Source organism: Kogia breviceps, chromosome 6 (genome assembly GCF_026419965.1).
Source record: "Kogia breviceps isolate mKogBre1 chromosome 6, mKogBre1 haplotype 1, whole genome shotgun sequence".
In the NCBI taxonomy this organism is placed as follows: Eukaryota; Metazoa; Chordata; class Mammalia; order Artiodactyla; family Physeteridae; genus Kogia; species Kogia breviceps.
Window position 1 is genome coordinate 57,833,290 of NC_081315.1, and position 13,797 is coordinate 57,847,086.

Sequence of the window (13,797 nt, forward strand, 5' to 3'; positions counted from 1 at the left end):
TAAATTTACTAAATATCATTGGATTTTACACTTAACATTGGTGAATTTTATGGTATGCAAATTATACCTCAAAAAAGCAGTTCAAAAAGAAAGCAGATCGGCTACTCTTTGTACGTTTTTGTGATGTTTTGTGGGGTAAGACTAGGGGTGCAAATTAGCTGCCTGGGACCCAGAAGTCAATCAATTAAACCTGAACACTGGCTTTTTCCTGCATCCTGAATACCCCAAAGGGTTTTTATTTCAAGATAACTAGAGGTTGTTTTTAACTCCCTGCCACATGGAAGCACTTTGGCATTACCTCTTTTCCCCTGGATTGAGCCTGGAACTCAATCCCCAAGTGTCTGCAACTCTTATTTGATATACACATGACAGCTATCCAACAATGTCTCAGCTAAGGACCAAGCCTAATTCACTTTGTACCTTTATTCTCTTAACCAGAACAAATGCAGTGATATATTAATAGGAATAAAACAAAAGTTTAAAAAATTGCTTTGAAGTGCTAGACCACCTCTTTCTTATGCACTTTTTCTTTTCTCACCAAATTCTTTGTTCAGTCTTTTCCTTAGGATTTACGGGGTTCAGGAAATATTTAGTGGTCTCCACTACTACACCTGCCACTGCCCCAGCTGGAGAGCTTTAAAATACAGTAAGTCCCCTGCATATGAACGAGTTCCATTCTGTGCATGTTTGTAAGTCCAGTTTGTTCATAAGTCCAACAAAGTTAGCCTAGGTACCTAGCTAACACAAGCAGCTATATAATACTGTACTGTAACAGGTCTGTAATACTTTTCACACAAATACATAAAATACAAACAAACACAAGAAATAAAACATTTTTAATCTTACAGTACAGTACCTTGAAAAGTAGAGTAGTACAGTACAACAGCTGGCATACAGGGGCACGTTCACATCTTTGAAAGCCTGCAGCTTGAAGGTTCATATGTAGAAGACTTACTGTATTCATCAATACAGGATTGATTCTATGTGATTTATAAGTATAACTGTGTGTATTAGTTTCCTGTAACTGTCATGACAAGTTACCACAAGTTTGGTGGCTTAAAATCATAGCCATTTATTCTTTCACAGTTCTGGGGCCAGAAGTTCAAAATCAGCCTCATGGGGCTGAAATCCAAGTATTGGCAGGTCTGTGCTCCCTTCAGAGGCTCTAAGAAAGAGTCCATTCCTTGACTCTTCCAGCTTCTGGTAGCTGCTGGCATTACTTGACTTGTGGCTGCATCACTCCAATTTATGTCTCTGTGGTCACACTGCATTCTCTTCTTCTGTATCTAATCTCCTCTGACTCCTTCTTATAAGGATACTTGTGTTTGCATTTAGAACCCACCCAGATAACCTCCTATATCAAGATCTTTGACTTTACCCTCTTTCCTTATCCCATTCACAGGTTCCAGGGATTAGGACCTGATATTTTTGGGTGGCCCTTATTCAGCCTACTATACCATATAATTGGGGTCCATCTAGTTTGGGAACAGGTGGTTCACAGAGGCCCTATTTAATGAATTGTGGATTATTACAGTGAGTGGCCCTAACATACTATATAGACAACACTGAGTCTTCTTTGTAGAACACAATAGTAAGGGCTTGCACATACCAAATAACTTGTCAATTCCTGCCCTCAATTCAGGAGTATAATAATATCTCTATGGCCTAAAAACCACTTTACCCACAACACAAAGATAACTGTATAAGTTTTAAAACAATAAATGTGGTACAGAGGTGGAGGATCAGACTGTCTCCCACCACTGCCTCACCTCCATCCCACGACTTTACACACATGGAAACAGTCCTGCCCGGCTGGTCTCTGGGACAGTAAAGTGCTAGCCCTGTCCTTCCCGAATCGGCTGCTGAGAAAGCAAGAAGTGGTTTTGCCAGTCTAAAAACCCTGAGAAATAGCCGACTTCAGTTTTCTTCTACTTTTCCTTGCCCTTAAATTACACCAAGATAAACGAACACAACCTGGAACAGCCTCAGCGGGGACTCGGAGCACAGTTTTGTGGAAAAGGATGGTCTCATCTGAGAACTTCTTGTTTCTGACTGATGCAGAACCAGACTCCTCACTTACAGGGGAGGGCTCCAGCTGAAAGGGCCCCTGCACAGCATTTAATACAATCTCATTCTGGAAGAGACTGTCCAAGGCTACACATTCCTCTTCCTACCTGTCTTCCCCACCCCTCCCCCCGTCCGCCGGAAGCGGGGTAGGAACAGGAGTTAGCAGTAATGTTGGGACAGGATCCTGTCATTTCTACCAAAAGGAAGACTATGATCCCAGAGTTCAGTCACAGTCCCCGGAGGTCTTGCGATCCCCGAAAACAACGGCAGTCCGTTCTGATAAAGAAACAATTTATTGGCCATCTACCATGTGCAAAACAAGCACAAAGGTCTGGAAGGTTCCAGAAATGAAGACGCGCTGCTTCGGGTCCTCCGGAAAACGACCCACCCTCTCACCCGGTCCTAGGGTCGCGCCCGCCCCTGTACCTGCGACCAACGCCTCATCCTAAGAGACCGGCGCCATCCCCACGGGGACGCCGGCGGGCGCGGCGGCCGCACCTGCGTCGACTGGGCGGGGCTGCGGGGGCGCGGACGCTGCCCCGCCCACCTCTCCGCCCTCTCGTCGTGGGCTCGGGCTCCGGCCGCCGCCGCGCAGGCAACGGTTAGGCACCTCAGCCGGGCGTGGGGAGGGGGAAGGGATGCTGGACTATGTCAGCGGGGGCCGGCGCCAGCCCCGGACTCCGTCCCCAAACGCCGTCGCCCGGGCAACCGAGCGCCATTCCCCCTCTCTCCGGCCCTCCTCCCCGACCCCAGGAGCCCTAAGGAGGCTGCTTGCACCCCGTAAGCATCAAATGCTGCCAGCCCTACCCCAGAAACGACCCTGATTCGGGCCTCCACTTACACTGTCTGCCTCTCAAGTCCTCTCTATCTATGGCCCCTTAGCCAGTTTCCAGGTCCTACTCTTCACACACACCCCCAACAGCACCCGAACGCCCCAGGCTATTCTCGAAGTTGTTCCGCAAATCATCTTCCCCAATTCTTACCGACCCTCACAAATCCTATCTCTACCCACAATGTAAGCGTCAAGCCCAATCTTTGCGTTGCCAGTCAGTTCTCCCCGCCCGGCTCTGACAGTGCCTCCGTACCCCCCTCCGCCAACCCACCCCTCAATTCTCCTTTGACTATCTCATTTAACGATTCATATTCTGCAGCTCTGCCTTCGCTTATGCCAATCCTTTGTATGGAATGATTTTCAAGGTTCACAAGTGTTCTCGGGGTAGCTGACCCTCTTGCCTCTGGAGAGTTGTTTTTTCCGCTGTGCTTCACTTGCTCTCTGTCGTTATCTCTAATATAGAACTTATCACATAATGTGATTTACACACTTAGACCTCTCGGTGCTGCCTAAATTAGTGCTCAGGTGGAAGGAATCCAGAAAGGCCTGCGTGTGATAGATAAAACCTGTCGCGTTAATGCTATTGGCTGCCGCGTTATACGGACACCTATAGTGAATAACTTTTTATGTGCAAGTTGATTGGAAGTATTAATAAATACTACATTATATAATGTAGTTATACATTTTAATAAAATTAGTATTAAATACCACTAAAGATTGCTTTTTGTTGTACCTACGATATAAATTATTCCATTTATTGACTGGGAGAGAGCTAAGATTGCCTATAGAATCAACTATTTTAATAGGGAATGAAATCGTATTAAATGGAGGGATGAATGGTTTAAGTTTTGTGGCTAGACAGAAAGCATTTTTAAATTATATTGTTTTAAATTTTATTCTATCAAAGCATGAGTGTGGCAAGAAAATTTCAGTTCCTAATATGTGATTTCCATTAGTGTCTCGTTTGTATTTGTACCCTGGGCTCCACGAACAAAGAAAGTTCTGTTTTCTTTACGCTTTGAAGTCTTTAATTGAAATAGTATGTTAATTAGAACACTATAAAACTATTTAAACCCACATATATGTATGAAAATTATTTTATAACTTTACTTTTAAAGTTTATTTTATTTATTTTTTTATACGGCAGGTTCTTATTAGTTATCCATTTTATACATATCACTGTATACATGTCAATCCCAATTTCCCAATTCATCCCACTCCCACCCCCACCCCCCACCCTGGCTTTCCCCCTTTGGTGTCCATACGTTTGTTCTCTACATCTGTGTCTCAATTTCTGCTCTGCAAACAGGTTAATCTGTACCATTTTTCTAGGTTCCACATGTATGCGTTAATATACAATATTTGTTTTGCTTTTTCTGACTTACTTCACTCTGTATGACAGTCTCTAGATCCATCCATGTCTCTACAAATGACCCAATTTTGTTCTTTTTTATGGCTGAGTAATATTCCATTTTACATATGTACCACATCTCCTTTATCCATTCATCTGTCAATGGGCATTTAGGTTGCTTCCATGACCTGGCTATTGTAAACACTGCTGTAATGAACATTGGGGTGCATGTGTCTTTTGGAATTATGGTTTTCTCTGCGTATATGCCCAGTAGTGGGATTGCTCAGTCATATGGTAATTCTATTTTTAGATTTTTAAGGAACCTCCCTACAGTTCTCCATAGTGGCTGTATCAATTTACATTCCCACCAACAGTGCAAGAGTGTTCCCTTTTCTCCACACCCTATCAAGCATTTGTTGTTTGTAGATTTTCTGATGATGACCAATCTAACTGGTGTGAGTTGATACCTCAGTGTAGTTTTGATTTGCATTTCTCTAATAATTAGTGATGTTGAGCAGCTTTTCATGTGCTTCTAGGCCATCTGTATGTCTTCTTTGGAGAAACGTCTATTTAGATCTTCTGCCTGTCTTTGGATTGGGTTGTTTGTTTTTTTAATATTGAGCTGCATGGGCTGTTTATGTATTTTGGAAATTAATCCTTTGTCCGTTGAATCGTTTGCAAATATTTTCTCCCATTCTGAGGGTTGTCTTTTCGCCTTGTTTATAGTTCCTTTGCTGTGCAAAACCTGTAAGTTTCATTACGTCCCATTTGTTTATTTTTGTTTTTATTTCCATTACTCTAGGAGGTGGATCAAAGAAGATCTTGCTGTGCTTTATGTCAAAGAGTGTTCTTCCTATGTTTTCTTGTAAGAGTTTTATAGTGCCCGGTCTTACATTTAGGTCTCTAATCCATTTTGAGTTTATTTTTGTGTATAGTGTTAGAGAGTGTTCTAATTTCATTCTTTTACATGTAGCTGTCCAGTTCTCCCAGCACCACTTATTGAAGAGACTGTCTTTTCTCCACTGTATATCCTTGCCTCCTTTGTCATAGATTAGTTGACCAAAGGTGCGTGGGTTTATCTCTGGGCTTTCTATCCTGTTCCATTGATCTGTATTTCTGTTTTTGTGCCAGTACCATATTGTCCTGATTACTGTAGCTTTGTAGTATAGTCTGAAGTCAGGGAATCTGATTCCTCCAGATCCGTTTTTTCCCTCAAGACTTCTTTGGCTATTCAGGGTCTTTAGTGTCTCCATACAAATTTTAAGATGATTTGTTCTAGTTCCATAAAAAATGCCATTGGTAATTTGATAGGGATTGCATTGAATCTGTAGATTGCTTTGGGTAGTATAGTCATTTTCACAATATTGATTCTTCCAATCCAAGAACATGGTATATCTCTCCATCTGTTGGTATCATCTTTAATTTCTTTCATCAGTGTCTTATAGTTTTCTGCATACAGGTCTTTTGTTTCCCTAGGTAGGTTTATTCCAAGGTATTTTATTCTTTTTGTTGCAATGGTAAATGCGAGTGTTTCCTTAATTTCTCTTTCAGAGTTTTCATCATTAGTGTATAGGAATGCAAGAGATTTCTGTACATTAATTTTGTATCCTGTAATATTACCAAATTCATTGATTAGCTCTAGTAGTTTTCTGGTGGCATCTTTAGGATACTCATGCCATCTGCAAACAGTGACAGTTTTACTTCTTCTTTTCCAATTTGTATTCCTTTTATTTCTTTTTCTTCTCTGATTGCCATGGCTAGGACTTCCAAAACTATGTTGAATAATAGTGGTGAGAGTGGACATCCTTGTCTCGTTCCTGATCTTAGAGAAAATGCTTTCAGTTTTTTACCATTGAGAATGATGTTTGCTGTGGGTTTGCCATATATGGCCTTTATTATGTTGAGGTAAGTTCCCTCTATGCCCACTTTCTGGAGAGTTTTTATCATAAATGGGTGTTGAATTTTGTCAAAAGCTTTTTCTGCATCTATTGAGATGATCATATGGTTTTTCTTCTTCAGTTTGTTAATATGGTATATCACATTGTTTGATTTGCGTATATTGAAGAATCCTTGCATCCCTGGGTTAAATCCCACTTGATCATGGTGTATGATCCGTTTAATGTGCTGTTGGATTCTGTTTGCTAGTATTTTGTTGAGGATTTTTGCATCTATATTCATGAGTGATATTAGTCTGTAATTTTCCTTTTTTTGTAGTATCTTTGCCTGGTTTTGGTATCAGGGTGATGGTGGCCTCATAGAATGAGTTTGGGAGTATTCCTTCCTCTGCAATTTTTTGGAAGAGTTTGAGAAGGATGGGTGTTAGCTCTTCTCTAAATATTTGATAGAATTCACCTGTGAAGACATCTGGTCCTGGATTTTTGTTTGTTGGAAGATTTTTAATCCCAGTTTCAATTTCATTACTTGTGATTGGTCTGTTCATATTTTCTATTTCTTCCTGGTTCAGTCTTGGAAGGTTATACCTTTCTAAGAATTTGTCCGTTTCTTCGAGGTTGTCCATTTTATTGTCATAGAGTTGCTTGTATTAGTCTCTTAGGATGCTTTGTATTTCTGCGGTGTCCGTTGTAACTTCTCCTTTTTCATTTTTAATTTTATTGATTTGAGTCCTCTCCCTCTTTTTCTTGATGAGTCTGGCTAATGGTTTATCAATTTTGTTTATCTTCTCAAAGAACCAGCTTTCAGTTTCATTGATCTTTGCTATTGTTTTCTTTGTTTCTATTTCATTTATTTTCTGCTCTGATCTTTATGATTTCTTTCCTTCTACTAACTTTGGGTTTTGTTTGTTCTTCTTTCTCTAGTTCTTTTAGGTGTAAGGTTAGATTGTTTAATTGAGATATTTGTTGTTTGTTGAGGTAGTATTGTATTGTTATAAACTTCCCTCTTAGAACTGCTTTTGCTGCATCCCATACATTTTGGATTGTCTTGTTTTCATTGTCATTTGTCTCTAGGTATTTTTTTTTTTTTTTTTTTTTTTTGTGGTACGCGGGCCTCTCACTGTTGTGGCCTCTCCCGTTGTGGAGCACAGGCTCCGGATGCGCAGGCCCAGCGGCCATGGCTCACGGGCCCAGCCACTCCGCGGCACGTGGGATCTTCCCGGACCGGGGCATGAACCCGCGTCCCCTGCATCGGCAGGTGGGCTCTCAACCACTGCGCCACCAGGAAGCCCTCTAGGTATTTTTTGATATCCTCTGATTTCTTCAGTGATCTCTTGGTTATTTAGTAACGTATTGTTTAGCCTCCATGTGTTTGTGGTTTTTACGATTTTTTCCCTGTAATTGATTTCTAATCTCATAGCATTGTGGTCAGAAAAGATGCTTAATATGATTTTAATTTTCTTAAATTTACTGAGGCTTGATTTGTGACCCAATATTTGATCTATCCTGGAGAATGTTCCATGCACACTTGAGAAGAAAGTGTAATCTGCTGTTTTTGGAGGGAATGTCCTATAAATATCAATTAAATCTATCTGGTCTATTGTGTCATTTAAACCTTGTGTTTCCTTATTTATTTTCAGTTTGGATGATCTGTCCATTGGTGTAAGTGAGGTGTTAAAGTCCCCCACTATTATTGTGTTACTGTCAATTTCCTCCTTTATAGCTGTTAACAGTTGCCTTATGTATTGAGGTGCTCCTATGTTGGGTGCATATATATTTATAATTGTTATATCTTCTTCTTGGATTGATCCCTTGATCATTATGTAGTGTCTTTCCTTGTCTCTTGTAACATTTTTTATTTTAGAGTCATTTTATTCTTTTTTTTTTTTTTTTTTTTCGGAGCGCAGGCTCCGCGGCCATGGCTCATGGGCCCAGCCGCTCCGCGGCACGTGGGATCCTCCCGGACCGGGGCACGAACCCGCGTCCCCTGCATCGGCAGGCGGACTCTCAACCACTGCGCCACCAGGGAAGCCCTAGAGTCATTTTATCTGGTATAAGTATTGCTACTCCAGCTTTCTTTTCCATTTGCATGGAATATCTTTTTCCATCCCCTCACTTTCAGTTTGTATGTGTCCCTAGGTCTGAAGTGGGTCTCTTGTAGACAGCATATATATGGGTCTTATTTTTGTATCCACTCAGCAAGCCTGTGTCTTTTGGTTAGAGCATTTAATCCATTCACATTTAAGTTAATTATCAATTTGTATGTTCCTATGTCCATTTTCTTAATTGTTTTGTTTTTGTTTTTGTAGGTCCTTTACTTCTCTTGTGTTTCCCACTTAGAGAAGTTCCTTTAGCATTTGTTGTAGAGCTGGTTTGGTGGTGCTGAATTCTCTTAGCTTTTGCTTGTCTGTAAAACTTTTGATTTCTGCATCAAATCTGATTGAGATCCTTGCCGGGTAGAGTAATCTTGGTTGTAGGTTCTTCCCTTTCATCACTTTAAATATGTCATGCCACACGGCTTGGAGAGATTCTGCTGAGAAATCAGCTGTTAACCTTATGGGAGTTCCCTTGTATGTTATTTGTCATTTTTCCTTTCCTGCTTTCAATAATTTTTCTTTGTCTTTAATTTTTGCCAGTTTGATTATTATGTGTCTCAATGTGTTTCTCCTTGGGTTTATCCTGTATGGGACTCTGCACTTCCTGGACTTGGGTGGCTATTTCCTTTCCCATGTTAGGGAAGTTTTCTACTATTATCCCTTCAAATATTTTCTTGGGTCCTTTCTCTCTCTTCTCCTTCCGGGACCCCTATCATGTGAATGTTGTTGTGTTTAATGTTGTCCCAGAGGTCTCTTAGGCTTTCTTCAGTTCTTTTCATTCTTTTTTCTTTATTCTGTTCCACAGCAGTGAATTCCACCATTCTGTCTTCCAGGTCACTTATCTGTTCTTCTGCCTCAGTTATTCTGCTATTGATTCCTTCTAGTGTAGTTTTCATTTCAGTTATTGTATTGTTCATCTCTGTTTGTTTGTTCTTTAATTCTTCTAGGTCTTTGTTAAATGTTTCTTGCATCTTCTCGATCTTGGCCTCCAATGTTTTCCCGAGGTCCTGGATCATCTTCACTATCATTATTCTGAGTCCTTTTTCTGGAAGGTTGCCTATCTCCACTTCATTTAGTTGTTTTTCTGGGGTTTTATCTTGTTCCTTCATCTGCCTTTTCACGTTGTCTACCTTTTTGTGAATGTGTTTTTTGTTCCACAGGCTGCAGGACTGTAGTCCTTCTTGCTTCTGCTCTCTGCCCTCTCTTATTTTTTTATTGTCACTTCATTGTAACATTCTTTGCATTTTGAAGTATCTTGCAGTTTTACTTCATGGTATTTTTCTGATATTGAATATAGAAGAGCTTCTTAGCTTTTAAAATAATTTAGAGATAAAGGAAGGAGTCCAGAGTTAATTTACCATTCATCCAGTCATTTCACATATATTTACAGATGACCTGATGGAAAGGTGTTGAAAATATAGCTGTGAAAGAAAAAAAAGTCTCTACCCTCGTGGAGTTTACATTCTTGTAGAAGAAGATGAGTAATGTGCAGAGAGGCAAGTTCAAATATGTCAGATGGGGATAAGTATTAATGAGACATGTAAGGAGGTTAATTTCGTAGTGTGGTCTGAGAAGGGCTTATTGATAACGTGACATTGAACAGAGGCCTCCTCCTAGAGGGAGGAGCGATATTGTACAACACAGCTCCCCAAGTGTGTGCTTGGTGTATTTAAGAATCAGCTGAAAAACCAGCTTGGCCTGAGCAGAGTGGACCAGCAAGAGGAGGTTGGGGGTTCTGGTCATATAGGGCCCAAGTCACCAGGAGCTCATTAGTAAGAGTACATGCCTCGATCCAGGGTTGTTATTTGTCTCCCTTCTTTGGGTTTGTACTCTGGACCAGACCCTATGCTGGGCACTGGAGGAACATACAAAGAAGCTCCAGTTTCCGCCCTCAAATAACCAGTGTCCTTCTTATTGTTGAATGGCTGCTGGCCTTTATGAGGTGCAGTTAAGGACTGTTGGTTGATTAGAGGATAGTTCAGGAATAAGGAACCCAGAGCTGGTCTGAGCTTTGTCACTAATTATACAGCCTTGGGCAAGCCATTCAACCTGTGGAAGTGTTAGTATTTTCATCTGCAAAATGCTAGATGTAGAAATTATCACAAGAGATATTTCTGACTCAACCCCCCCCCAAAAAACCCCACTATGATTCTATAAAACCAAAAAATAGAACTTTATCTTAGTACAGTAGCACTGATTAAAAGTGTACTAGGAAAGCACTTCAGACATCACATACATGATGTATATGTAGGGTCACTTAAAATTTAATTCATGATTTGCTTAGTTAAAAAAAAAATCTTGTTTCACCCAACACAATCAGTTTTGTAAATGAGTGGTAGTTTAAAAACTACAGTGTAGATTATATAAAAATTTTTAACCATGTGTTGCCTTTATAACTTCAACCTTAAAGATTTTTTGCCATAGGTCTTCAAAACTAAATGCAGTGCTAAACCAGAGTTACAGAGTAGCCTGGATTTTGGTATAGGTATTTTCTTTTTCTGATTATGGGTTAAAAATTTCTATTTCAAGTGCTATTTGACAGCCATATTTCCCCAGTCCCTGGTAGAATGCAAACACATAGAAGTGACTCAGTATATATTGTGGAGGAAATAAATGGCAAATCACCTCCAGTAATTTTTTCAAGTAGATATGGTATAAAACATTAGAGACTGTAATAGTTAATTTTCTAACATTTTCTTTTCACTAAGACTGCAAGAAAAGAAATGTATTTCATAAGAAAGTTTGAAACAACAAGATCCTACTGTATAGCACAGGGAAGTATATTCAGTGTCCTGTAATAAACCTGTGGAAAAGAATATGAAAAAGAATGCATATATATATATATATAACTGAATCACTTTGCTGTACAGTAGAAATTAACACATTGTAAATCAACTATACTTCCATAAAATATATTTTAAAAAAGAAAGTTTGATCTCATTCAACAAATATTTATTAAACACCAACTATACCCCAAGAACATCAGTGAACAAAAGAGACAAACCCTGCCCTCATGGAACTTATTCTAGGTGGGAGAAACAGATCATAAATAAACACTTGTCCTAATTAACATATTAGAACATGGTGAGTGCTATGGAGATGGGGAAGAAGCATGGGATGTATGCACATTCAAACAGAGCAGAGAAGGACCCACCTGCTTCCAAGGAGTAGTTGTGATTAGATTTCTAGAAATATTGCCTGACGGGGTGGACTGGACGATGAGCAATTTCTAACTTGTGGTTACTTTCTAAACGAGTTTAAAATAAGACTTTCATGGGCTTCCCTGGTGGCGCAGTGGTTGAGAATCCGCCTGCCGATACAGGAGACACGGGTTCGTACCCTGGTCCGGGAAGATCCCACATGCCGCGGAGCAACTAAGCCAGTGAGCCATGGCCGCTGGGCCTGCGCGTCCGGAGCCTGTGCTCCGCAGCGGGAGAGGCCACAACAGTGAGAGGCCCGCATACCGCAAAAAAAAAAAAAAAAAAAAAAAAAAAAAAGACTTTCATATACCATCCTAAGAAAAAGACTTTCATATACCATCCTAAGTACAGGAGTGTATTTACTCTTTAGAGTTGATTGAGGTTTTTAAAATCAACTTTATTGATATATACTTCACTTACAATAAAATTCATTCATTTTAAGTGTACAGATTGATGTGTTTTGAGAAATATACATACATAGTAAACAGCACGCCAGTCAAGATGTGGAACATTTCTATTGACCCAGAAAGTTCCTTTGCATCCCTTTGCAGTCAGCCTCTCCCCCCAACACTGATATGAGTTAAGTTTTTTAAAAATGCAAGTCCTTGAGTTTTGAGGATAAAGACTTCGTTTTATAGAAGAATTAAAAGGGATAGAAGTAGGAGATTGAAGCCAAATAACTAATAAAATGAAGGCAGATTGCCTTTTCTCCTCTAGGCTGTTTCTGCCGTTGTGGTCAATCACTGTTGTCACTAGCGTTTTTTATGTTTGTTTTGTTTTTGTTTTTTTGCGGTACGCGGGCCTCTCACTGTTGTAGCCTCTCCCGTTGCGGAGCACAGGCTCCGGACACACAGGCTCAGCAGCCATGGCTCACGGGTCCAGCCGCTCAGCGGCATGTGGGATCTTGCTTCAGGGGAAGGTCTAGCAGGTGCATCCTGATGATTTTTAAACTAATCTTTGGGCTTTCAGTCCTCTTTCAAGTGACTGTTTTCAGGTGAGGCTCCTTGGCATTTAGCGATGAGGGAAGGTCGGCTTGGAAGTTTTCCTCACTCATAAGGAGACACACGAAGAGATCATTCTTTTTGCCTCTGAAAGGTTGCCTAGAGAGACTGAAAAGTTTAAAATAAGGTTGATTTTTGTCTATTTGGGATGGTTCTGAGACGTTCCTTTCAAGAAAAACTGAGTAAACTTCCAAACCTACAGTTTAACAATTTGTCTACAGTTACTTCGATGATGATTTAGTAAGCCAGAAGAGCCACTAGATGTCACTCTGACTTTATTATTTTTTATTTTCAGAGACAACCTAGTGACATTTTCAATCTTTGAAATATTAAATTTAAAGGCATTCCAAAAAATCCAATAAGTTAAATCACATTTAAAATGCTAAAAAAGATAAAGACACATGGGTTGCTATGAAAAGTTAAAATCAAGAAATGAGAATTTTGAAAAGAACAAATTAATTTTTCCTTAGGTGATGTTAAAAAATAGAGTGATGAGTGATTTCTAAGAAACCAAAACAGTGATTAGGCAAATGATATTTAAAACAATGTTTGGTATAGGCGTGCCAGAAGAATAGGAGAGACAATATGATTGAAGTATTTTTCTGCTTTGGGACCATATTCACAGTAACAGAGCAATGTGAACTCAATTACAACACTGGGAATTTTTCATATAGGGACAGAAAGCAAAGTTGCGAGGTACATTGGATCTATTTATCATGAAGGGAAGAACTTGATAAGAAGGTAGGAGTAATCCTAAGTTAGAGGCAGAAGGAAGGAGGGAAGAAGTAGAGAGAAAACAAGATTCGAAGCTACCTCTTTGAGACTGCACTAAGCTTCCCTAAACTTTTTCCTAAACCAGGAAGAACAAGGAAGGGTTTCATTGTGTTTACTCAGAACTCTTTCAGTTGCAAGTAACAGAAGCCCAACACCAGCTATTTAAGGAAAAAGTACACATGTGTTTTATAGGCTCACAAAACTGGTAAGAATGGGGTAGCTTCAGATATGGCTGTATCTGGTTAAGGAAAGCAATTCTCAAAGTGTGGCCTGAGGATCTTGGAGAGTTCCCTGAGACCCTTTTGGGTCTGCAAGGTCAAAGCCATTTTCATAATAATACTAAGACATAGTCTTAGTGCCTTCCACTGTCAGCACCTTGAGACAATAGGGTTGTTTTTCTCTCTCTAGGGAGGAAAGAGGGTCCAATTTCATACTCTAATTAGTCTTAGTCCAAATCACATACCCTAACAGAAGTTATCCTTATGAATTAGCAATGCTAATTCATAAGACAGAGACATAAATTATGCAAAAGACCTACCTTAAACTGAGATTCCATTCCTGAGTGTCTGACAATTTTAATTTTA